Source organism: Cryptomeria japonica, chromosome 9 (assembly GCF_030272615.1).
Source record: "Cryptomeria japonica chromosome 9, Sugi_1.0, whole genome shotgun sequence".
Classification (NCBI taxonomy): Eukaryota; Viridiplantae; Streptophyta; class Pinopsida; order Cupressales; family Cupressaceae; genus Cryptomeria; species Cryptomeria japonica.
The window spans coordinates 255528949-255556465 of NC_081413.1; the positions used below are offsets into that span (position 1 = coordinate 255528949).

The 27517-nt window shown below is 32.7% G+C and overlaps 1 long non-coding RNA gene across 1 annotated transcript; it reads left to right on the forward strand.

Moving 5' to 3' along the window:
• Positions 1-60: 60 nt before the first annotated feature.
• On the forward strand, positions 61-27517 carry LOC131858623 (uncharacterized). The gene is made up of 3 exons (XR_009358994.1): positions 61-719; positions 7307-7407; positions 27433-27517. It is a non-coding gene; the product is annotated as an uncharacterized LOC131858623 (long non-coding RNA).

The window sequence follows — 27517 nt, forward strand, 5'->3', positions numbered from 1 at the left end:
AAAAAAAAACAAAAAAACTGAGAGATAGCCCACTAGTGAACATTGCCCAAAAATCCCTACGAACTGCACTGCACTCAGAAAACGAATATGAAGTTGAAAAGTAATGTAGTGTCGAGTGGGAATGGAATTTGTACTTCAAGTGCAGATTCAATCCATTTTGAGTCGATTTCCGAACGATATCAAACGTTCAGAGGAGCGTGCTCTAACGACACAAGTGCAGATTCAATCCATTTTTACGAATAACTGTCCAGATTCAATCCATTTTTTATGAATAACTGTCCAGATTCAATTCACAACGTGCCCTAACGACACTCAAATTACAATGGCCGTTGCAAAAAGCAGATCGTGTTCCCGTTGGAAAAAGCAGGATTTCAATTCTTTTAAAAGGACATATACTAGAGAAGCAGAGCAGATTATATTTTTTTTGGTTTTCTTTCACCTATAGATTATATTGTTCTTTCATTTTTTTTGGTTTTCTTTTTAACTTCAATTTTTTTTTGGCGTGGCCATGCCTCTGAGTCTTGCTTTCCTGAGTTTGTAATTTTTACTTTTTATACTCAGATGTTTTCATTTGCTTTCTGGGTTTGAATTGCAGTTTTTTGTTTTGGTATTTTGTGTATTTCTTTTCTGTGGGGCGTCATTTTTGATGGGCATGGAGGTAGGCAGCAGCAAGAATTCTACGTGTTGGAGTGGCTGATTGGAGTTATGGACAGAAAATGGTGAGTACATCTTATACTCTGCTCTCTTGTTTTTTCTTTCATTTTGAAGAATTTATATGTTTCAAGTAGTTCATTTACAAGGGAATTTGGTGTATATTATATTATTGAATTTCTCCATCCATTCAGTTGAACGGTATAAATATCTCTTCTCTCCACCCTCTTTGGATTTCTGTATAGGATTTGAAATTGTTAGGGTAGGGTACTATCAGGAAAAATTCATAGGTATTCTATAAGTAAAAATACACGTATATGAAGTTATGAGTTCAGCAATAAGAAAATTTATGCATTCAAATTCAAACATGTATGTATTTTGTACTAAATTAGATTCATGTATCCTGTTTTAAATAGAATATATGCTTTTCTACTCGCATTGTACATTGCATTTAGTTATGAGCAAAATCAATAGAGTTGAGAATTAATTTCAAACTATAAAATGATGTATCATAGAGAAGCTTGTTCTTCCAATTAGAGAAACCCTTTGCATGCTGCGGAATATCTGTCAGCAGCCCTTTTTGGCAGACGTTTTCGGAAGATTTGTCAGGATTAGTAATTTAATATTTCAGGTTTTTTTTCTCCATTTGTAATTTTTTTTTTTTTTTTTGGTTAGTTTTCTTTCTGAGAAAAGGGTTTAGAAATTACAAGAACGTTTGTCAAGACTTAAGTTACCTTTCAGAATAAGAGCATTGAGATTTTAGAGCAAATACATTTACATTTGAGTATTTGTGTGAAACTTTACTTCTAAAATTTCATCAAAGATGGGTTTCACTTGAGTAATTGAAAAACGAATTTGATTGGAGTCAAATGTATAATCATGTCTCGTGTTCTAACAGTCTAGTCTCCCTGGCCACCTTTATCAAAGCTACAGTTGCCTATGTTTTAAGCAGAGTGGTAGGAAGCCATTTTTTCGTCTAGTGACTAAGCTCAGTTGAACTCGAGGTTCTTGATGTGTACTTCAATCAATTCTGCCAATTGTGCGCTTGTTTTCTAGAAGGTGTCAGTGAATTTCATGGTGCATTTCCTGGAGTACCTGTTTTCTTTGTGCTTCTTCATCCTCCATTTTTTTAATTAGATATTTCGGATTTTCGCTCGTCTACTTTATGTGTAGGGGCTTCCTCTATTTCTTGTTCAGGCCAAGTTGTATTTCCTTTTGTCTCCATTTGGTCCTCAGTCTTCTTTGTTTGTGTCTGTCTGACTTGTTCTTGTCCTATTTCTGCCATGATGGCACTAGGTTTTGTGTGGCAAGTATTTTGGCTCTTGCTGAGGCTATTGTGCAGAGGCTTGACAACCTTGTCATCCTATTTGACGGATGCATTTCATGCATGAGGACATTGTAGTACATTGTTCCATTCTAACCTATACAATTTGCAACCTTACATCCTTAAATAAATATATCTATAGGTGAAAGAAGTTATCCCCTTACTGTGAATACTTGGTTGCTGTAAATGTAATACTGGAGCTCTTGAATATCATGCAATGCTACTATATAAACTTTGTATCTGTATGCCCTATTTTAGTAAGCTAATAGTTAATCTTGGCAGTTTGTGTTACATGTTATGTGTGGGAGGGGGATAAATATACATATTATCCTATGTTTTTTTGTATAGTATTCTGAATCCAATTACTGCAAAATTAAAATGAAGGAATGATAACTAGTGTGTATTGTGCAAGTAGTTAGTGTTATTGCTATTCAAAATCGTAGAAATAATATAAATGAATAAATGAATAAATAAATAAATAAATAAATAAGGGATTATTCAGCCAAATCCCCTGTAACTGTAGATGGAGTTATTCAGAAGAGGGAGGTTTTAAGCTTGAGAATAGGATTTATTAATGAGAATTCCCCAATAGTCAGTGTCCTATGTTTGTCTTTATAAACTTCGAACGATTTATAGAATAATTATGTATTTATGAATTTTTTCTTATAAAATATCTATTTGTTTATGTATTTATGCTACTATAAAATTTCTCCCAACGATTTATAGAATACCTATGTATTTATGTATTTTTCCTTATAGAATATCTATTTATATATGTATTTATGCTACTGTGAAATTTCCAATATGCACAGGGTCCTAAGCTTATTATTGGCAGAATAGCTGCCGAAGATTTGTCAGGAGCTCTTTCCGGTAGTAATTCTTATGAATTTTTATATAGGATTAGTAATTTTGTTGGTGTTGAAAATAAGTCACACCTAGACCGACAATGGACTGGTCCAAGAGGGGCCAGTAGCTCAGTGGTAGAGCACTCCAGCAGCGTATGGAAGGTCTTAGGTTCGAGTCCTAGCTGCTCAATGTCTCAACATGGTATCAGAGCCAGGTTCAGGGGGGGTGTTGGTGTTGAAAATAAGCCACACCCGGACCGACAATGGACTGGTCCAAGAGGGGCCAGTAGCTCAGTGGTAGAGCACTCCAGCAGCGTATGGAAGGTCCTAGGTTCGAGTCCTAGCTGGTCCATTTCTCAACAAATTTAACGTTTCATGTTTTTCTGCACCATTTACAAACATTTTTTGGTTTTCATGTTAGTTTGCTTTCTGAGAAAAGGGTTACCTTTCAGAATAACGGCATTGAGATTTTAGAGCAACTTTTTGTGCTTGTGAATTTTATTTCTAAAATTTCAGCTAACATGGGTTTCATTTGAGTAATTTAAAAACGAATTTAATGGGCTCCTTAATGGAAGGGTTGAAGTGATTGCCGAACATGTATACTCATGTTCGTGTTTTGTCTTCTCTTTAAAGTACATGCTGAGATTAGCTTTTAGGGTTTTGATATTTACACTTCATAGAGGAATTAATATATAAACTGTATATTGAATTGTGCTTGAGGAAAGCGGGCCAAATATTGTAATTATGAGTTTATAATGTCGTGAGATTTTCAAGCCAAAGAACACCGTAGACTAAGACAGAAATAAAAAAATATTGAACTTAACTCAAAGTAACTTGACCATTCGATTAGGGTCATAAATCAGGAAAAACATTGGAAAGGTGAAGATTTAGGCTATACTAGCAGTTTCTTGCCTCGTGCCCGAAAACAATTTTCAACTCACAACCAATATTTTCATTTAAAAGATTGCAAAACAGTTTCCAAAATAGTTGAAATATTCCTTGACTCGCACCTGAAAACAAATTTCAACTCGCAACCAATATTGTCATTTAAAAGGCTGCAAAAATCTGTCTCGAACTCAAGAATCCACCAGCTCTAAAACCCATCATTTATCCACAGACAATACCAAGTATTAATGGAGTAAATATAACAACGGTTAGGAATATTCTATGGTTGTACTTAGCCTTCTAAAATATAGGTCACTTGGGATTATGTAAACGTTCACATCATGGTTAGTCTGTATTGTTGAGTACTAACTTGTCCTAGGACCACTCATCCATGACATTGAACATTATGGCTAGAATTGTTAGATGAGATCATTGGCTCACTTGATCACCTCTTTTTGTCTGTAATGTTTTTCAGCTGTGAAAAGATCAATGTTTAGTCTCTGCAATTGATTTTGCATTGATCTTGTGCTTTACTCTTGTTGCTAGCTAATTCTGAACCTATGACTTCACTGAAATTTTTCTTCAGCAGCAGTATCAAATTGTGGGAAATAATTCATGCCGTAGTTTAATTTAATTATTTACTCTTGGTAGATCATCTTCTTCCTTAACTTATATGTGACATTTGTATGATAGTTTCACTGAACAGTATAATTCAATCCCAAACCTCTTTTTGTCTGTTATGTTTTTTCAGCTGTGAAAAGATCATGTTTAGTCTCTGCAATTGATTTTGCATTGATCTTGTGCTTTACTCTTGTTGCTAGTTAATTCTGAACCGATGACTTCACTGAACTTTTTCTTCAGCAGTAGTATGAAATTGTGGGAAATAATTCATGCCGTAGTTTAATTTAATTATTTACTGTGGTAGATCATCTTCTTCCTTGACCTATTATGTGACATTTGTATGAAATTTGGAAAATGATCCCAAACCCTTGGTGTATTATCTCGTGCCTTCAAATATAGTGTGACATTACTAAGAAACTTTTAAAAATTCAAATTTAGTCAAAACACAGTCTGATTCGATTCTCTAAATTTGGTAGATTATATTCTTTTGTGACCGTGTCTTCAAATATAGTGTGACATTACTAAAAAACTTCTAAAAATACAAATTTAGTCAAAACACAATCTGAATTGATTCTCTAAATTTGATAGATTATATTCTTTTGTGATTTCAGTCAATTTAAAGAATCGATTTCCTTTGCCTTCAAATATAATGTGACATTACTAAGAAACTTTTAAAAATTCAAATTGAGTCAAAACACAGTCTGATTCGATTCTCTAAATTTGGTAGATTATATTCTTTTCTGATTTCTGTCAACATAATTTATCTCCCAAATCGAGTAGAATATAATCTACCAAAATTTAGAGAATCGCTTCGCTTTGCTTTGCTTCCTTACACAGTTGAGCAGTAATCCATAATAGAACAATCTCCTTTTTGTAATGTGCCCTTCCAATTTTTTTTCTGAATTATAATTATATCAGTTTAGCGTTAGGATTATTCTTAATTTGTACAGTTTATTATACTTCTTATTACAAAGGCCAACATATTTCAATATAACTATTATGCTTAGATTCAATTATTGCAACTAATGAACATTTATCTTTTGTAATATATTTGATAACTATTATAATTAAGCCCCAATTCCTACCTCTAACCTAATTCTCAACCCTATGAAGAATGGGGAATAACCATGTTAAGATGCTAGAAACTATCCTTCACAAATAGTGCCTTGGTATGATGCAACACATGCCCATTCACCGCAGGACCTACCTATTTTGCGAGGTATTACTACCGCCTCTCCTTAACATTCCCACATTCAATCCTTCTAAAGGACAATAGGAAAGATTAAAGATTAGACTACCATATAACAATTCTTAATGTATTAAGAATGTAAATGTTATGAACATATTCTAATTATTTATTTATAGGAATTTACTATTTTAGTCCATTTGCATATATCCATTCTATCTATCTATCTATCTATCTATCTATCTATATTCTTCTATTTAGAATAATTCACTAATAAATACAGTTTGCTATATTATTCTCAGAATTAATGCTTATAATATATGAATATAATTCTGCTCATATTGTGTGTCATAGTTTGGCCTTTCATCTGTAATTATAAATTTAACGAAATTGTAAGAATTAATTGTTCTAATTATAAAATAAACTCAGCATACCAGGCTGTGGTCTGATGGCAGAGTGCAATTTAAACTTGATCGATACGTGAGAGCCAGTTCTTATTAACTGCTCTTCTATCTTATCTGATCGATGGTGATGATATTGGATGCTTTTGATTCCTTTCCTTAGGTCACACATCTTCATGTATGCTCTTTAGCAAGAGACACACCCACTTAGTAGCTCCCTTGTGAAAGAGTGCAATCTGCCCTGTGAAAGGGACACAACCTTTCACAATCAGATCTGCACTTCTTATTTAAATCGGATCTGCATTTCTGATTCCTCGAATTATCTCCCTTCAAATGAGAATCTCTTCTTCTTTTTATATCTCATGTTTGAAGGAGACAACTTTTTATTTTGTCTTTTGACCATTCATTAACTTAATAAAATTTTAATAATATTTAATTATATTATTTTATATTTTAATTTAATTTTTAATATTTTATATTATTAAATTCTATTTCAAAATGAGGACATTACACTTTTCAAAATTTATGATTTATCAAATAATTACTCATTTAAATGAATATATTGCAAACTATTCTCCAATAATAATCCCAAAAATCATTGTTTACTACGAAGTATTTTTAGCTCTTCAGATTTTGTCAATACAGCAAGATATTACAAAAGATAGTACCATATACAGCACGAGATCTGCATAAATATATTTCATAGTCCAAGGCTTAACAAAATATCTTCTACTCTACAAGCCTGCAAGTTTCCAGTACAGATAAAAGTGTTCTGTGCTTCCAAATCCTCATTCCAAAATCTTCTGCAGCCAAGACATTTGGAATTTGAAATTTTCAACAATTTGCTGGGATTTTCGGGAGGTAGATCCCCTGAACAAATGCAACATCACCATTCCCAGTAATATAGACTTTTCAAGTTTCAACTAGGCAAAGCTCTTCCATATAATTTGATAGGATCCAAATGACTTTAATGTTTATCTGAGATCAATTTGAACTTTTAGTAGAGGCATTAATGAGGATAGAAGAGTAGATGGTACCGTTAATTCATAGTTCAGAAATTAGCTAGACAAATTACAAACAAAGATAAACAAAGATAAAAAATGCAGGAGGATAGAAATAAAAATAAATGTGTAGGAGGATAGAAATAAATGTGTAGATAATGATTCTCTGTTTGAGGATGGGTTTTTTCAGGTAGACCTCAAATTACTATTTAAAATTTTAAACTAATTATCTGAATTGAGTTAGTAATTCTAGTTAGATATAATGACATCCTTTACAACACTTTCAGTTTGAAGCATGAAATTTGGCATCCTCTACATAGTATGTAGCAATCAACTAGTTTAACACTCGAAGGCATTATATATTAACTTTTTAATATTTTTTCTTTGAACAGGGCAGAGCCATAGATTGACTCCGCTCGACCATTTTAACAGTAGTAGAATAAACCTCACCCCACCAATACGTTCACCATATCTTGGTCACCATGTTGTCGAGGTAAGCTTATTTCTTTGTTTTATCATCTATCATGGTGAGATTTCATGTTTCTTGTATATGGGCTTTCATGTTCTTTTAAATGTATTGGGTTTTTATAGTGGTCTCTTTGTTCTCTTAAATCTGTTGGGTTTTGTAAATGAGTCTCTGTTTTGCAATGCTCATTCTGCATGACTTTTGGTGGGTTTTTATACTTTTATGTTTTCAATGTTGCTCAATGCTTTAATCACAGGCGTGCCATCGTAATTGTAATCGATTCTTATACATTCTCAAAACCCCCAACATAATTCAAGATTAAGATATCTTTGTGTGCATTTGGATCGCCTGCTGCATTATTAACATAGCCTTTTTGTCAAATCCATTTTATGCATACACTGAAATCATTTTATTCTATTTGTTTTATTTTGAAGCATTATAAGCTGTACCTTGACCATACTTCCGCATTTTGCATGCATGTCGACTTTTTTATCTGTGTAAATGAATGGTGTGTTACCCCTTTTATTTTATTTTTACAGTTTGCATGTATACAACTTCTGACAGATGAGTTTTGTATCGATCTCTTATTTTACAAATAGTTTGGTTAACTTATTTATGTTCTGCATTTTGCATGCATGGTTACCAAACATTTGTAATACCATAGAAAATCATTCAGAAATTTAGATATTATTGGTATTTCCAAGGTGAGTTTTCCCTCACTTAGATAATATTTTGAAAAATTCTGGATATTACTGGGCCATGAATAAGAGTATAGCAATAGTTATGTTTCAAAATACTTCATTGTCATTGCCACTCTCCATGGCTTTTACATTTCTGTAGAGAAGAATTTTAAACATATTTTGCATTCTTCATTAACAAGGGGGTGGGGCATGCTTTATGACATTTGACATAGAGGAGTGCTTTTTAAGTGTTATATTTTGTCTAGACTATCATTTTGTATATTTGTATATCAGAATTACAAAGATTTATAATTTAATTTTTTGTTTTATTTTTTTGAAGGTTTTGGTGTATGTAAAAGAATCTGCAACATTATTTGTGTATTTTCATTAAATTCATTTATTGATTTTTCTTATGTCAGTTTAATTTGAATAATAAAATATTTAAATATTGTATAGTACATTGGCAGGGGAATTGATTTAAATTCCAATCATGGTTGAGTTGAGTGTTTGACTTGTATTTTCTAGAAATGTTTGAATGCAACATTTAATATTTAAAATTGAAAAAAATATTGTACTTTTGAATCAATTGTTGAAATCAGTATTTGTAAATTCATATGTAAACAAAGTTGTTGTTTAATGCCAAATTTTTATTTGGAAGGGGTTGAATTGTGCCCCCCTTCCCAACGCTGTGGGGAATGGTCATTGGCCATGTCCATTGTTTTCAGTCTAGTGTTCATGTTTTTCTTTTTTTTGGTTATATTTTTTTATTGCATAAAATTCAATATTTTTTAATTTTTTTTTATTTCATCACATTTAATGATATGACATTTTAGCATAGTTTAATTATTTAAGTATGACAATGCCTTTCAATTATAATGTCATGTAGTGCATTGTAGTGTAATTGTGTTTGAACATTGATTTACTTATTGTCTATTGAAACATGATTTTGAAGTTTGGCATTAATTTATATTTAATCCATTTTGACTAAATTTTGACACTTTGCCTTTCTCTTTGATTGCATTTGTTGTTATTAATATAGTTTATTGTGTTTACTTCATTTGTGGTTGAACTAATTTTTTGTGTTTACTTCATTTGCATTTACTTTGTGTATGGTTGAACTTTAAGTTTACTTCATGTGTAGTTGAACTAGCTTTGTGTGGCATGTGTTTGGATTTGAACTTACACATTCACCGTGTGTAAAAAGTTTGCTAACTTTAGAATTCACTTATTTGTTTAAGTAAGTTGTGTTTTCACTTTTACTTTCACTTTGTATGAAGAGTGTGCTAATTTTGACATTCACTTATGTTACATGTTTGAAATTTAGTGTTGAAGTGTGTTTGAACTTTGACATTCATTGTGTGTGTGTGTGTGTGTTTGCATACATTAACATGTTTGAACTTAAGTGTTTACTTTGTGTGTGGTTGAAGTAACTTTTTGTGAAACATGTTTGCGACCAGTTTGTTTATATTTATACTTTGGAATGTGCATTTGGGTTTAACTTTCAATTTCACTTTGGATGAAGAGTGTACTAACTTTACTTTGACATTCACAATGTGTGTGTTTGTACATTAACATGTGTAAACTCGAGTGTTTACTTTGTGTGTGGTTTAAAACCACTTTGTTTATATTTATACTTGGCATGTGTATGTGTGTTTTAACTTTCATTCACCTTACATTAACTTTGAGATTCACTTTTGTTGCATGTTTGAATTTTGTTATTCATATTCTATGTGTTTGTACCTTGCCATGTTTGAACCTAAGTGATGCCTGGTTAAAGTAAATTTTTGTGAAACTTGTTTAAATTAGGTGTGTGACCACTTTTGTGTATGTATACTTTGGTATGTTTGAACAAACTCAATATGTGAAGTGAAATAGCTTTGTGTATAAACTTTAGTAGTTATTTTGTATGTGTATAAACTTTTGCATGTTTGAACAAGCTATATGTGAAACGGACATTGTGTAATAAGTGTTTTAACTTTGGTAACCACTTTATTTGTGTTTGTACTTTGGCATGCGTGAGTATGTTTGAACTTTCACTAACAATAATGTTGCATGCTTGAACTTTAGTATGAGGTGTCTTTGAACTTTAATATTCACTTTGTGTGTGATTGTGTGTATATATTTGAAATTTAATATTGACATACAATTTGTGTGCTTCAAATTTGGTATTCACATTAACTTTGACATTTAATTTATGGAGTGTGTTTTAATGTTGTCATTTTTTAATGAACTTCATGTGTTGTGTTTATGTGTCTTTGTTTGAAAGTTAATTTGGATATTCAATTTTTGTGGTGTGTATTTGCACTAAATTTGACATTCATTTTATGTGGTGTGTGCCCTTAAATTTACTCATATTCAAGTATGTTTGAAATTCACTTTTTGTTTGTATGTGTGTTTTTGTTTGAAAGTTAAGTTTGGCATTTACTCTATGTGTGTTCTTATTTGAACTAACTCCCAACTTTCATTGTAGTGTGCGTATGTTGGAAAGAACTTTGACATCCATTTTTTCTATCTTATTTTCTATGGAATGTATGTATAAACAAACTTCTTTGATGTTCACATTATTATAGTGCATGCATATGTGGATATGTGAAGCATTAATTGTGTGTGTGTGTGTGTGTGTGTGTGTGTGTGTGTGTGTGTGTGTGTGTGTACATGTACGTTTGGATGCTAACTTTAAGTGTGTTTTGTGTTTGAACTAAATTTGACATTAACTTTGTCATGTTTGAATTGAATCCAATGTGTTGCATGTTTTTCAGTTTTGTATAGTTTATAAATTTGATTTTTGTTATGTGTGTATTTAGCATTAACATTCAATTTTTGTTTGAATAAACATTAGCATGGACACTCCATGTGTGTATGTTTAAATAAACATTGGAATTCAATTTATGTGGAGTGTAGTGTGTTTAAATTTTGTAATTCACTTTTGTTGTGTGTCCGCGCGTGTGTGTGTACACAATCACTTTTATGTTTTAAAACTAATTTTGCATTCATTTTTGTGTGAATTGTGTTAAAAAAATTTGGTATTTCCCTTTGTGTCGTGTGTGTATTCATTCACAATTCGACATTTCTTATGGCATGTGTGTTCTTAAATCAACTTAAGGGTTGGTAGTTTTCAAAGCAAGAGATAATGTGAGTACATTATAATTAATTGCATATGTAGAAAATAAATAATAATATTTAAAACATGTGAATTTCAGAATTTGACATTTCTTGTGGCATGTGTGTTTAAATAAACTTAAATAAACTTAGGGTTTGGTAGTTTTCAAAGCAAGAGATAATGTGAGTACATTATAATTAATTACATATGTAGAAAATAAATAACACTATTTAAAACATATGAATTTCAGAATTTGACATTTCTTGTGGCATGTGTGTTTAAATAAACTTAGGGTTTGGTAGTTTTCAAAGCAAGAGATAATGTGAGTACATTATAATTAATTACATATGTAGAAAATAAATAACACTATTTAAAACATATGAATTTCAGAATTTGACATTTCTTGTGGCATGTGTGTTTAAATAAACTTAGGGTTTGGTAGTTTTCAAAGCAAGAGATAATGTGAGTACATTATAATTAATTACATATGTAGAAAATAAATAATAATATTTAAAACATGTGAATTTCAGAATTTGACATTTCTTGTGGCATGTGTGTTTATTATAATTAATTACATATGTAGAAAATAAATAACACTATTTAAAACATGTGAATTTTATTAATTTACATTGACATGCTCTACATTAAATCCTTAAAAACTTCATATTCTTTGATGTATAAACAATTTTTTGTTTTTTGTTTTTTGTTATGAGGAATTGTAATAATTGTTTGATTAATTTATCCCACTTATTTCTTGTATGTAAAAAATTAAAATAACATTTTAAATTGAAAATATTGGACAGATAAATTTTTTCATATTTGGAAGAATTTGAATGATTTTTTTTGCATATCTTAAATTAAATTTATTTTCTTATTTTGAATAATTTGAATGATTATTTTAATGTCTTTAAACCTTTTTTTTAAGTTTGATAATTTTTCATCTTTATTTTCATTGGTTGAACCAATTATATTTTAGATTGATAGCTAATTCAATATATTGTGAAGGAAATAACCAAAAACTTAAACATTGAAGGAGCACAAACCTAAGAATGCGAAGAAAAAAGAATATATAAGACAATTCATGTAAATAAAATATTAAACTACATATATGAAGATATTCTATCTTTTCCAATTCAATTAAATCATGATATGAAAGAGACCAATTTTAGAGAAACATGCAATGAATGAAAAAACTTCATGCAATTAAACCCCTAAGTTGAATGAGTGATTAAATGTTAATTATGAATTAAAAATGATAAAATAATCGATAATGATATAACTCAAATATAAATCTAGATGTCACACGAATTGGTAATATCAAATCTTATAATGAACTAAATTTGTGTAATGCAGAAAGTTTACTATTGAGAAACTCCTAGAATTTTATATAAAAGCTTAAATTTTGAATTGGGTATAATGACAACGCCCCTAAGAGGACCCAAACTCTTTGCACATATTTCAACATCATTGCATTACAATCATGATAAGTGAGTAAATGGATATCTAGAGACAACAATGCAAAGTAATTTTCAACAATATAATATTTCACTATTCACGCATACTACCATGTCATCCACAATAACAATATAATTTATAACGAAATGACCAGTGGAGGATTAATTGCTAATAATACTTGAAACATGCCTTTAGTGTTTAGTATGGTCATGTAGAATCTGTTATGAAATAAATAGGTTCAATGTTAAAGATTGTGAAGATCAATCTCTACCTAGTAAATCAATCTCTACCTAGATATAAGGTTTGGGCAACTAGAATGTGAAAATTTGAAACTTATATGCAAATCTGAAAATTAGGTTTCTTTAATGTGAAAAACTATGATTAGATACTTCTTTTTAATAATACGAAAAAATTAGCCTACATACCATGCTTAATATACATATTTTATGTGAACTTATAATATCTATATATAAAAATATCATTTCCATACGATAGTTGCGATAAGATATAAATCAATAGCATAAAATTTTCACATAACATAAGATTTATGTGGAGAAACCCTTGTGGAAAAAAACTCCATCAAGAAGAGAGGCCATGTATACATGCAAAGCAACCATGTCAACTATCACTGAAACTTGTACCAATTTTTACATGAACATAAGCATTAGATTCAAATAATAACAAAGGATCTATGTAACTACCTTACACATACCACATTGATTTGCAAATCCTACAGCCTGTAATACCCCTGCCCTAATCAATCTCTAATCTTAGTTTAATCTTGTTCAGTTTATCTTAATATTATGATTATAATCAGATGTTTGATTTAACGCATAGCTATTGATGTGGTTTTCACACTAGTTGTATGCAAGTTGGTTAGTGTTCCTATTTCGTGGTATTAATATCGGGCTAACGCTTTCATTAAGTTTATATATGTATGCATGTATGACTCTTGGTTGCAGGAAATTTCAGGTACAACGCCGCAGGAGTGCGAGGTTTGTCTTCACCTGTATGTGCAGGTTTGAGTGTACCTCTTTTAATCCTTAGAGTTGGATTAGGTGGTCGTAAGACCCTAGTTGACCTTAGTCGTGCTCAAGTGAGCATCGTCAGCCGTCGTCGGTGTTCCCTTCTTGTTTGGGTTTGCGAGTCGTCTGTCTGGTTGACTTTCTCGGTTTGCGTGCTTGGTGTGTATGGTTAAATTGATTAATTAGTTCTTAGTAATTATTTTGATTAAATATGTATTTGTGCATTAGAGATTAATGGACTAGATTAATCGGGATTCCGTTATGCGATTTTCGTTGATATTGGATTGCTCGTTTTAAATTGGGAGTAAGTTCAATTAAATAGCTGACTTTGAATATTAAATGCATTTTGTGTATGCTGTCGAAAAAGAAAGTTTTGTATTTAATTGCCATAGATTAAATTGTATTTTGTTGGCTTTTGATTAGAAAGTTAAATTTCAGTTGAGTGAGAAAATCGATTTTGAATTGAAAAGCAAGTCAATTTGTTGTGATAGTTAAAGGAATTAATTTTGAGAATTAGTTTTGGAAGATTATTTTTAAATAAAAAAATTTAATTCCAAAAATGGAATTTTGGTCAACTCTTCCATATAACCTAATTTTTGGGGAAATTTTGAGGATGGACATTTTTGGAGAATTTTTGGTTGGAAAATAATTTTTGATAAAATTGGGGGTTTTGGGGAGGAAGAAAGTTCTTCTGGATCTGGCAGGATTGGGCTCTCCTTCAACTATTCCAGGAATGCGTATGGAGGTAGGATTTACCTTAACTGTTCTTCCTTGTTGTTTTGAAATGGTTTGTTGGGTGAAATTGATTGTTGACAAAATCCAATCTTTTAAATATTGTTATCAGTTCTAAAATTGGAATTGTGGGTTAAAATCCATGCTTGTAGCTTGTGTTCTTCAAGAAAATTTCATAGTTAGACCATTGTGTTAAAATGGTTCTCTTTTTTGCCATGTCTGGTTTGTGTTGTTAAATAAAAATAAAATTGAGGTGTGTTATTCCTCATTGCTGTTTGGGTGTTTGAAACCCCTTTGTATTTGGGAAGGATGAAAACCATCAAGAATTATGATACCCAAAACACTTTGCTTTTAAAACCGGATCTTAGTTTAAATGGAGATTATTAAACAAATTTGAGTTGGGGTTTTTGTTTGTTTTAATACCGAACTGGGTGAGATTTTTTTTTTAATAAAAACGGAACCCTGGGTTTGGGGTTGGAGGGCGGGGAGCGGAGCTCCACCCGCTCCTCCTCCCCTCCCCCGCTCGTCCCCCACTCGTTCTCCCTACTTTCCCCTCGCTGGTGTTGATAACTATGGCCGCGGCACACTGCGGTGGCCGCAGGGTGCCGCGGACTTGCGGGCACCACAGTGGCACCGCCGCATGGATCCGCCTGCGGCTAGGGTTTGGCTCGCCCAACCCCCGCATGGGAGGTGGGACCGGCCTCCGCCGCCCCCCTTATTATATTATTGTTTCTAGTAAGTTTTAAATAAAGAATGTTTTTTTTCTAATGTATTTTTTTTATTATTCAAAAAAAAATATATATTATATTTAAATATTATTTAATGGAAGTTGTTAACTAAGTTTTTAATTACGGGTAATGCGGCATAGATATATATATATGCTGATGAATTTTTTTTAGTAGATTCTTATGCAAGGTTTATTATTAAATTGTGAATACTTTGGGTAGATCAAATATTGTTATATTGGAAAAATCTTTTTGAGTTTAAACATACTTATTGCCCATATATATATTGTTTGAAGATTTTAAGGGTATAAGTCATCTGGAAAGGTCCGAAATGAATATTTAACCATTGGTCATTAGAAATTTAAACGATATGCTTTTGAAAATGATTATCTTCATTTGGATTCCCTTTTTATATTTATATTCCGGGATCCGTATAGAGCAACTAGGCGTGAAAATATGAAACTGTAGAGGTTGGTTTTGAACCAGTACGTCAATGGTGTTTTATTGGAGATTAAATATCTTATTTAATTGATTAATGGTTGTCTGAATTTTATTAATATGAATTGGTTTAAAAACTCATTATGGCTTTATATGTCTGTTCGATGCTTTGAACCTTAGAGAGTTAGAAAACCAAGAACAACTTATCCCTAGATGAGGTAGATAACTGTAATCTGATTTAGATCTTGTAGAAAGCTTGATCGACGTTTAATGTTTAGATCAATTCAGAAAGATTGTATCTGTTGAATATTCCTATGCGAGTTTAATTTCTGTATTCGCTTTTGATTATGAAATGGCAAGTCGTGCTTGTTTTGATGGGACCCTGTCGTATGGAATGATTTGGGGCGCCTGTTTCAGTCCTCGATTCCGAGTTGACTGTTGTATTGTGATGTTGTCATAGTTGGTCTTATCCTTTTTGTGTGAGTCGAATGATGATTCGTGGTTGACCTTAGTTGGTCAGGTCTCTAGTTAGAGTACCGTCTGTAAGTGTTCATCTTTGAGTCGTGTTTGACTAGATGGCTGTTTCTCCCTTCTTGAACTCCGTTCGTCTGACCATGTCTAGTCCTTGGTTTTGAGTTCGTCTGAGTTTAGTCTAGTGTCATATGGGAAAGTGGCTTTCAATTGGGGGCCGCGCCCAAAGTGGCTGCTGGGTAACCCGTCGAAAGTGAGTCTAATAAGTGATAACCTAATAGTAGATTAGAATGTAAACTCTAAGTAAGATAAATGTGCCTCACACATGAGACGAGTGCTAACATAGACTCGACATGCTGTGAGAAGGCCTGAAATGGCAAACCATCATCCTTGTCTTCACGAGAGGATGTGTGGGTCCACATGAGGCTTGGATGGGCCGGAAGCTCGGATTAGGTTGCCAGGGTAACCCATTGTATGGGGCTAGGACCTATGAAGACTTGCCATGGTAACCATACCAGGTTGTGTGATGACACTTGTCCCTACGTTCGTTAGTGTGTTGTCGTTTTGTCCTGTTATGAGTACCTTTGTGGGTCTTCCTATTGTCTTTGCCCTTGTGAGTACCTAGTTTCATGGTAGACCTTGGGTGGTGATGGCTCAGTTTTGTGGATGCTCTTCTGGACCCTGTTTTAGCTTTGATTATGTTCAGCTGGATCCTGTTCTTTTCAGGGATCGTTCATGTATTTATTGACCGATGCGGTCGTTTGTATAATGTTTATGTTTCGCTTTGATGGCCAGATTGTAATGGTGTAACCTCTTGTATTCTTAACTTTATTAATTATCAGAGGGGTCTTGCAGTTGAGCAGACCCGGAGATGTAGCCCTTTAAGGGTGAACTCCGAGATCATTATGGTGTTATGTGATGCTTTCTCTTATGTTTCCTTTATTCAGCTTTATCATGTATGATTAGCTTATGTTAGAATGGTTAAGTGGATAAATGGAATTAACTTTAAATGCTTATATGCAGTCTTTCTTGTATGCCATGTTGATCAAATGCATAAGTGGTTTAGATGAGATTTATCGTAGATGCATGTATGCAATCGTCTCTTTAATGCAATGAATTGGAATATGAAAGAATGTAACTTAGAGTAATGGAATATATTCAGTTGTTGCAAGGAAATTAAGTATGCTTGAAAAGACCTCTTATGTTTATGATGAAATTCTAGTGTATTAGAATATTAGATGTATGGCTTGTATTTTAAATGAAAAGCTTGAATGAAGGTTATGAATAGATCTAATGGATGAGTCTTCGCTTGTGAATTATATTTCCATCTTTCGAAAGAAATTATCCCGATTAAGAATTATCTCGTTATTAAGGTAATCAACTTATTGGATTAATTGTGTGAGTTAAGTGAATTGTGATATTTAAGTAATCTCGTTGGGAAACTCTTTAGGTGTTAGTTGATGTCTTCCGCTATGTAATCTGAATCTTTGATATCTTGTTGTATCTTAATGTGGTGTAACTTTAAAAAAAATAAAAAAATTATTGCACTCTATTCTTGTGTTTAGCTTAATCCCTTCGGGGTTTCCTGGCGGGGCATTACACAGCCAAACATGTTGCAATATCCCTCTCAGCACTTGTCTCCATAGCTCTCCCAAGTTCTTCACACAACCATGTGAATATAAACATCCAAAAACCAAAACAAGATCAAATAGAGAACTTGCAATTAAAACCATATCTTTGTTCCACACTAGCATGTACCAAGTTGTGTAATTTAAGATCTCCTTTGCCATTCCAAAAGTAAAAGGATATCAAGATCTAATATTCAAATAAAATGAAACATGACAACAATAGATGTAAACCTTGCACATCAAAGTTAAAACAAACAAATCAAGCATTAACAAAGGGAATATTTCTTAAGTCACAAACCATTTCTTGTACCTCACCAAATAAGTCCTCAAAACCTTGTCTATATCTCAAGACCAACAAGGAGAACAATGAAAACCCATAAAACTATGCATCATATTCTCAACAAGTCCTTAGAATTGTTATATTCAGGACTAGCTCACATGAGAAAACAAGATACAGACTAAAAAATAAATTTGATAACCAAGCAAACAATACCTCGCATATCAATCACTTTTTGAGTAGATCAAGAGTGGGAACAAGATTGTCATGAGAACACAAAACCAAGCAATCAAATCTTACAATAAATGAAAATTTTCTCTTCAAGTCCATAATGAATTGACATCCATAAATAGGTATAGGTTGTTCAACCTTTCTATTGAAATCCTCATCAAAGAGTAGCCATCTCAGCACACGATCCCCAAAAACATGAGATCTCATAGCCTCACCCAAGGCTCTCTAGTTTGCATGAACATCTACCAATCAATCCATGCTAACTTCAAATACAACCCTATAAAATAATGAAACTCCAAGCAAATGATTAATACTCAAAACCAAAGAGAACTAACAAAACCATTGTCAAAGTTTCAACAATAAGACCAAGAACATATCATGATCTAACATCTCCTTAAAAGATCATCATCTGCTCCAAAAAACATATTGTAAACCAACATCTCACCAAAACTCAAAAGGCCTCCATGGCAAACCAAGATGTCACCATCTCCAAACCACACGAAGATAACCATCCATCATAAAATGGTGAATCCATATCATTGCCAAAGCTCCCACTGAACTACTTAACCAAACTCCCCATGAGTAGTGATAACCATCTCCTAATTGAAGATCCTCCATGGTCCCAATATGATCAAAGAACTCAACACCAAGAGTGCTCAAAGGGAAGAGTCAAACCACAATCTCCAAACCAAAAAGATATAAAACATCACATCATTTGTCAATAGAACCAAAGATATCAAAATCTCATTGCATTTCAAAGGTAGAATCCAAGAGTTTCACACGAGACCAACACCCATTGTAAAAGATCATCCATATTCTAATGAAATATTGTCAATGGCTCACTACACATAGAAACCACAAAAAGATTAGAACCAATATCTCGAAACAAAGAAGATACAACACATTATGTAATTCCATAAATTTCCCATTGAAAGTGATACCAAATTATACATGGCATCATGAACATCATTACCAAAATTCCACTAAAAGTGAATAGATCTTTTCATGGACCATAAACCACTATTAATATTCAAATGAAAATCTCTATGAGGTATTCCTAAAAAATCCCTTTCTCACTGCAATCAACATACCAATGTAATAACGGTGATCAACAATAAGGCCTACTGAACAAATTCCTCATTAGAAAATTTACAAGATCAATAGATCTGCAATCTCTCAAAGGAGAAACACATAGTCAATGCTCCAATCTCAAATAACTGAAAGGTTCAACCCCAAATTAGTGTCATGCATAACAGAGATAATCAAGCATAACATGTGGATTTCCAAGTCTCTAACACAAAAAACAAAAATAGATCTGATTTGCAAAACAAACCCACATAAGAATAACCATAGGTCAATAAGAACCCTCCTAGCAAGCATGCAAGCCTATAATTGTTTCCATTTAGAACACCTTCAATACAATCTTACCACAAATTTTAGTTAACATGGAAAACCTGCAAAAGCTCTGTAAATTTGAATCCACTTAAATATCTAGACATTCACATTAAGCATGTCATCTGAAGAGTTGGATAAGCACATATCTACAAACTAACATATTAAAAAGAAGATAAAAATGCAAATCAATATGAAAACCAATTCAAGAGCTTAAAACATCTGAAACATATCAACTCCACAGCTCACAAAGAGGTCAGTGGCTTATCTTTCAGCGCTTGCCTGTAACCATGGGCTAAAACCATGAACCCAACATAAGAACTCCATTTTGTAATCTAGGTCGGTGTTTCTCCATATAACTAGGATGCCAATACCTATCCGATATGAACACCTTTTCACTACACATGATCACAAGGTAAAGGAACAAAATCACCTAACAAGGGGTTACATATTTTCAAACAAGAAATATTTTATCAATCTGAAAATACTTCTCAAAAATAGTTCATAACCAGTACCGGTAACTACTCAATCAATCACTTCAAAAAAGATCTACCAAACTACTCATTCGTGTGTTCATCAAAATGTAAGCAATACAATAATATTAAATCCACACATAAACAAATCAACCACCATATGAACATTGAGATTGTTCACGTGGAAACCCAAATGGGAAAAACCACGGTGGGAATTGGTACTCACAATATTTTCACCCTTTTGGAATGCGCCCTGTTAAAGGCCTAGCTCAGTTAGGAGCTTTACAATAATGCCCAGTCAGGAGCAGACCCTGTTAGGAGTCACCTGGTGAAGGGATTTTAACCTCAACCCTGTTAGGAGTAACCTTGCTAGAGGATATAAACTCAAGTTAATGAGCCACCCGGTGAAGGGATTTACAATATCAGGCTTGTTAGGACCTACTCGATAAAGGGATTTTAATACTACTGTAAGTGTTAGGGAACAACAGGTAAATGACCTTATCACAACACTCTCTGCTTGCTAGTGTAGATCCTTTTCATCTCAATCTCTGCTTCTCACATGCAGACTCTTTAATCTAGTTCGTCACACTCTTCTTCTCTAATCACCAACACAAAATCTCTTCTCAAACTCGACCTAAATACACTATTCAACTAGGTCGGTTACATAACCCTAACTTACAATGAATTTACATCATAGATCATATTAGATCATTACAAATCATTACAGATCATCATTTCAGACCATTAAAAAAAAATTCAAGACAATTATAGCCGTTGAATGATCATAACGCATCACCGCACATCGATCTGATAATTTGTCAAACCCTTATCACATTCTGCTAAGCACTTCACTGTTTCCCAAGAAATTTGCTCCTTGATCATGCTCAAACAACATCTTATCACTTTACACCGATTTTGACACGTCACCACTAAGTAATGAACATGATAAGATTCACCGCCAAACCATAAATAATTACTGGTTAAAGATCTTGTCACCGATTCTCAAACCCTGCACTGAATATACAACAGTTAATTAAAAACATGACTTCCAGTTCTCCAAACATGATGCAGTTCCAGTCATAGACTGATTATAATTTCATAAGCATACATTCCAAACCACAACACCTAACTCAACACAAATCTCTACCACAACCATCTCCTTCTCTGTTCCTACTTACCGGTTGACTGCAACTTAGCAATTTCTCTGTCCAACTCAATTCATTACCGGTTAGGCTATGCTTAGATAACTTAGATGATATACCAAACATAAAAAAAAATGGTTGCCATCAATGACAACACAAATAACTGATCATAAAGCATCATATCACAATTATATCATCACCAACAATCCATCAATATATCATCATCATCCTTTACTGGTACATCATCATCTCCATCAGTTATGCCAACATGCCAGCAACCTATTGCCTTTTCCAAGAGCCCACTTGGAGAAACCCAAATGTCACTCATTTGTCCACTTACTAAATCATTAATTATCTTATTCTAGGTGTCCACATATGGGGAGAATAAGATTAAGTAATTATGTTCACAACCCACCTTTACTGCTGCTAGTGGAACCCATCATCCCTAAATGTATTACAAACAATAGTGAGAATTAAATATTATAAATTATTTTTTCAATACACCTTAAGTGCCTTAAGACACCTTCAAAGGATGTTGGAACCATGCAATTGGATGTATAAGATAGATGACACCTTAATCCTAACATAACCATGTCCTTAACTTCTCTTCATTTGCATTGGGATGAAATATGATCCCAAGCATAGTGGATTCCATCCCTATCCTCGTTTAAGTAGATTTTGTAGCTTGTGATGAGAGAGTAGACAATCAACAAGCCTAAAGTTCAATAGGTCAACTCCCCAATGACTATTCACCTAAGGTGTTACCTACAACTAATAAGTTAAAAGACCATTTTCCTTATTAGGATGCAACATAACTATACTATGAGGTTTATGTGATTTGTTATCTACCTATTCTTCATTAGAAAATATTTTTTCCTTACATTCTATAGATGAATATATAAAAAGAAAACTCCATTGTTGTCTTGTCATTGGCCCTAAGACCCACCCACTCCTAGTAGAATCCATCTGACTATCTAAGTGGTATGACTAATAGTCCATCAACACAATATGCTACTTGAATACTATCTTTCTTGACTATCAATAAGCTTTTCTTTAAGAAGTCATAAAGTTTATCCATTGGTGCTTATGTTGGATGGAGAGGATTAGCCTATGTATTAGAGTTATATGGCCTCAAATTATGCCCTCATAAGGTCCCGATTCCATCCATTGCCATAGAATTCATCACCTGTACTCATCTTAGCAATATATCTAAAAATAAATTCTTAATTTGAGAATTATTTTCTAAATTTTACTCCCTCTATGGCTCACCTATATAGATCCAACAATGGTAGGATGAAAAGAATGTATTTGAACCTTTCCTTTCCCTATATACTTTTAGCTAATACTCAGCTGATGGATAGTATATAATCATTACAAGGAAGAAAGGAATTATAAGTAGAAACTTGCTACCCATTCTCATACGCTAGATTACTATTGCATATCACATGGCCTAAAAGGCACTAGAGTTATTCTAAATTTAATTATAGTGTTGGTTGGCTAGCTAGAATGCATGGCATGAATTAAAGAGAGGGCTTGTTTGCCCCCAAAGTCCTAAGGTGAATATAAAGTTAAGCCATTCTTTCTTTTACAACCCATTTGGTGAACTCCTCTGACTTCCAATCTTAATTTAGTAATTCCCACATAATGTTTACCCATATTGACCATTCCCTTCTATCCCTTTATTAAGGAACAGTGCAAGAAGCCGAGTCCACTTTTTGGCCAAAAAGTGGAAGTGTTTTCCCTAATTTTTCAGATTTTGTCTCATTTGAGCTTAAATTTTGAAACACTTGGAGATTGAATCTTGGAAAAAGTCAGGAATATAAAAGATAGCCCTATGAGTCTGCTTTCCAAATATGTAATTTATTTTAATACCCACATAATAAAAAATAACTTTTTGAATGGAGTTCTAAAAACTATGTTTTAAAAATGCCTGTTTCAGGACAAAACCATGCATGTGTACGACCCACACTTTTTGACACAATTAAAATTATTTTCTCAAAACCGTTTTGGGAAATGGTTTCTAACGCACTGAAGATTGATGAGCATATTTTTTTGTATTTTTTTTTTAAATATTTTTTTTAATTAATTTTTTAATGACCGTAATTATCTTTTTAAAAATTTGACGTGTACGACCCACATAATTTGATGTAAACTTAACATTTTTTGATTTTTTTTAAATAGAATATAATCTGAAATGGGTTTTAATTTCGTATAAAAATTCTCTAATTAGAGGCACGTAAACTATTTCAGACGTTCATATTTGTGCTTTCATTCATGGAGATTTGAATTTGCAGGTCCATGTCTCAAGTGTGGCCATACCAGGCCTATCCCGGACCTAATCCCGAGGCAAGTGGCGGGTTGTGGAATCAACTTCTATAGAACGAGAAAACGGGGGCCTGTTCCTTTTTTAATCATTGGTTTTGGGAACAGGCCCTCATTTTCAAAACGGGTGCCCGTTCCTAAATTACCATTACTGTAAAAAAAGGACAGATTGCATCAAATTACTAGATTATCATTGGAATTCGTACTGACAAATATTTTTTATAGCATTTGGCACTACTTTTTTAAATCTTTTTTACACAAATTTCAGAAGAACTTGGTAAAAAGAAATATTATTTTTTGAAGAGGAGTTTGTAAAATGGGATCTAAGCAACGACAAAAGAAACAAAGGAAGACAATGACAACAGACAAAATTCAAGCACAAAGAGAGGAGGCAAAATGCCAAAGAGATCGAAGATCACAACAACGACAATTGAATAACATTGAAGCATCTAGTTCAGTGCCCATTACAGATGAGACCATTGAAGAGATCAAGATGGACGCAAGAAATGTAGAACCAAACATGGGTATGACTGTTGATGCAAATGTTCATGTGGATGCAAATCTTGGTAAGTTTTTAAATCCTCAAGACTATGATGCCAATCAAATTGCTGATTTAAATGAAGTTGGATCTAAATTTAATACACCAATACGAAAAGAAATAAAAATTGAAAATATTACACCACCCTCTCTGAAAGAAAATGAATGTAATTTGTTTACTATTGATAGCAATGTGCTAGATAATCTTAATGGGTTAGTTTCTTGGAGACAAATAAGAACACATGCGAACAGATTATATAAACAATTTTTCTATAATAAAAAGTTAGGATTCCAATGTCAATTAATGCTACAATTAATAAAAATGTTAAAAATGCGTAAAGTCATGAAAAAAATAGGTATTTATGCAAAACCAAAAAGAAAAGATGAATCATATAAGCAAGTTGCATCTACTATTTGTAGTGCCATCAATTCTATTAGAGAAACAAGTCGATCTAAAGATAAGAATGCGGCACGTAGAGTTATAACAACTGCTATAGTTGACAAAACAATTGTTAGTAAAAGTATGTTAAGTGACATAAGTGGCTTTTTAAACTTACATCGTAGAACCTTGTCAAGAGTGGCCAAAAGAAGAGACACAATTGAAATTGATCCACTAAACCATTGTTGGAGTTTTAGTGGTAGACTTCAAAGGTCGGACATGAAATTAAACGATGAAACTAAACAATTAATCGCAAAATTTTGGCATGATAACACTAGAGTTTCATCAAATACTAGAGATGTTTTAAAGTTAAGCGTGGGATCAAAAATTCATGATCGTCATCCAAAACATCTTCTTGACATGACTCAAACTGAATTCTTTAAAAAATTTAGTGATGAATATGTGTTAATGAATTTACGAACTAGTCAAAGATCATTTGAAAAATGCAAACCCTGGTATGTTAAAATCAATAAACAAAGAGTATCTTGTTGTTGATAAAAATGTTTAGTTTCGTTACTATTATGATGTTTTTCGATATATATGTTGTATGTTGCATGGTAATGATCTTGTGCAAGATTGTGGTGTTTATGTTCTACCTGAAACTATAAAAGATTTTATTGCAAGTTTATTTTGTGAACCACCTAATGAGCAATTATTTCTTTCCAGTTCATGCATTATGACCTTTGCAATTTATGTGGGAACTATTCTTTGATAGGTGAATGTTTGCGCATGAAAATGTTTCATCTGAGTTTGGACAAAAAATGATTGATGTTAAGAGATTAGAAAATATAGAATACCCTTTAAAGGATGGAAAGATGGGGAAACGTTTAGAAATGATTACAGAACAAAATAGTGTGAATGCATTTATCAGTGAGTTTAAAAGTCATATTGTTCCAAAATATGTGAAACATTCTCAACATGCCCGATGGCTTGATGGACAGTTTCACACATGCAAGAACACATTTCCAGTTGGAACAATAGTATTAGTTGTGGATTTTGCAGAAAATTATAATCTAAAACCACAAGAGGAAACTCAATCACAATAATACAACTCAATGCAAGTGGCCATATTTGTGCACATTGTATATAGACATGACCATGATAGTACATAAGATAACATAAATTTTTTGAGGGAGTATCATTTCTATGTTAGTGATAATCGATTACACTCGTCAGAGTTTTTTGAGCATTGCTTCGAGGTATTTCATGATAATCTTAAGGAAAGAGAAATTGACATGAAACAACATATGATATGGTCAGATAACTGCACTGGACAATTCAAAAATGCAAGAATGTTTTATTGGCTATGCAGAGTTCACAAGAAAACCAATGTCCAACATTTATGGAGTTTTTTTGAAGCGGGACTTGGTAAGGGGGAACACGATGGCACTGGTGCCTGTGTAAAAAAAACTCTTGCTAGAGAACAATTGAAATTTGAGGATGGAGTGAAATTAAGAGATGCTCGTGCAGTTGTAGATTGGTGCAATTCAAAGTTGTCAAAAGGATCAACTGAGAACTCTGCAATTCGACGTTTCTTCTGGTTGGTAGAGGAAGATAGTATTCCTATTCGACATGATTGTAATACCATCATTGGATCAAATAAATGGCATTCGTTGAAGAGTTCTAATTCAAACACATGAACTATATTCAAACACATGAACTATATTCACAAGGATCAACTGAGAACTCTGCAATTCGACGTTTCTTCTGGTTGGTAGAGGAAGATAGTATTCCTATTCAACATGATTGTAATTACATCATTGGATCAAATAAATGGCATTCGTTGAAGAGTTCTAATTCAAACACATGAACTATATTCACAAGGGAGCTTGCTTGCTTTTGTCTTGTGTTTTTGAAGATTGGGAATTTTGTGAGAATAAAGAATGGGTTGAAGAATGACAACAAAGATCATTGACACCCATAGATGCAAATGATCCGCATGAAAGAACTAATGAAGATATGGATCAGGTGTTTGCATCAAATGACTATGATCGAATTTCAGATCTTATAAAACAAGGTAAAATTGTTTTTGAATTTTTTTTTGATTTATTAAATAGTACATATATGAAATTTTATAGTGTATATATATATATATATTTTCTATCTCATTAAATATTAAAATAAAATTGTTTTGTGCACAGGACATGTCTATGTTGTTGTTGCACCAGAGAACAATGAAGAGGGGACAGAGTATTGGTTGGCTCGATGTGTAGAGCCAAACATTATCTAACGACTCCTCAAGTAGATGATAATGGCTATGACTATCCAACAGGATTTGTGGTTGTTGTTGGCACCTAGCCTCGCAAATATCTAATAAGAAATAATGGATTGCCCACGTTTGAAGATTATGAATTAGAGAAGAAGATTATACATTACTCACATTTGGTAGTGGCAACCAATATAAAATTGGATAGATATCTTGGCAGACCTGCTAATAAACAATTATGAACTCTCTCTATGGAAGAGCATGAGACAATTATAGATGCTTCGCAAAAGAGAGAGGATGTAGATGGTATAACAGAATGAATATATACAAGTAAGTTATAATTTGAACCCTTAATCCACCTCCCTTTTAAAAGTAGTGATGTATATTTTATATAGCATTTTAAATCATACATCCTAATTATTAAATCTAATCTATTAATTTTGTTTCAGGTCTACCAGAAGTAGAAGGCATCAATGAAAACCAAGTTATTTGTGCATACTTTATATTTTATTTTGAATAATTACAAGTAAGTTATTTAGTTTTGTATCCTTAAGGCAACTCCCATTGAAGAGTCATGATGTATGCTTTATGTTGTATTTTAAATTGAATGCATCCTCATTATAAAAACTAATCATGGCATCAATGAATATTATTATTTGTGCATTTACAAATATGTTTAACGTTAAATTTTTACATTTTAGTTGAGTAAAGTAATATTCTTGCACTTGAATGTTGAATTATGATTGTGTATTATTTTATACGATATGTTTTTTTTGCAGGTCCCTTAGGAGATGAAGTCAAAGATTTTAGATAGGTCTGATTGATTACACTTTGTGTAATATAAATAAATGAGAGACTATTGGG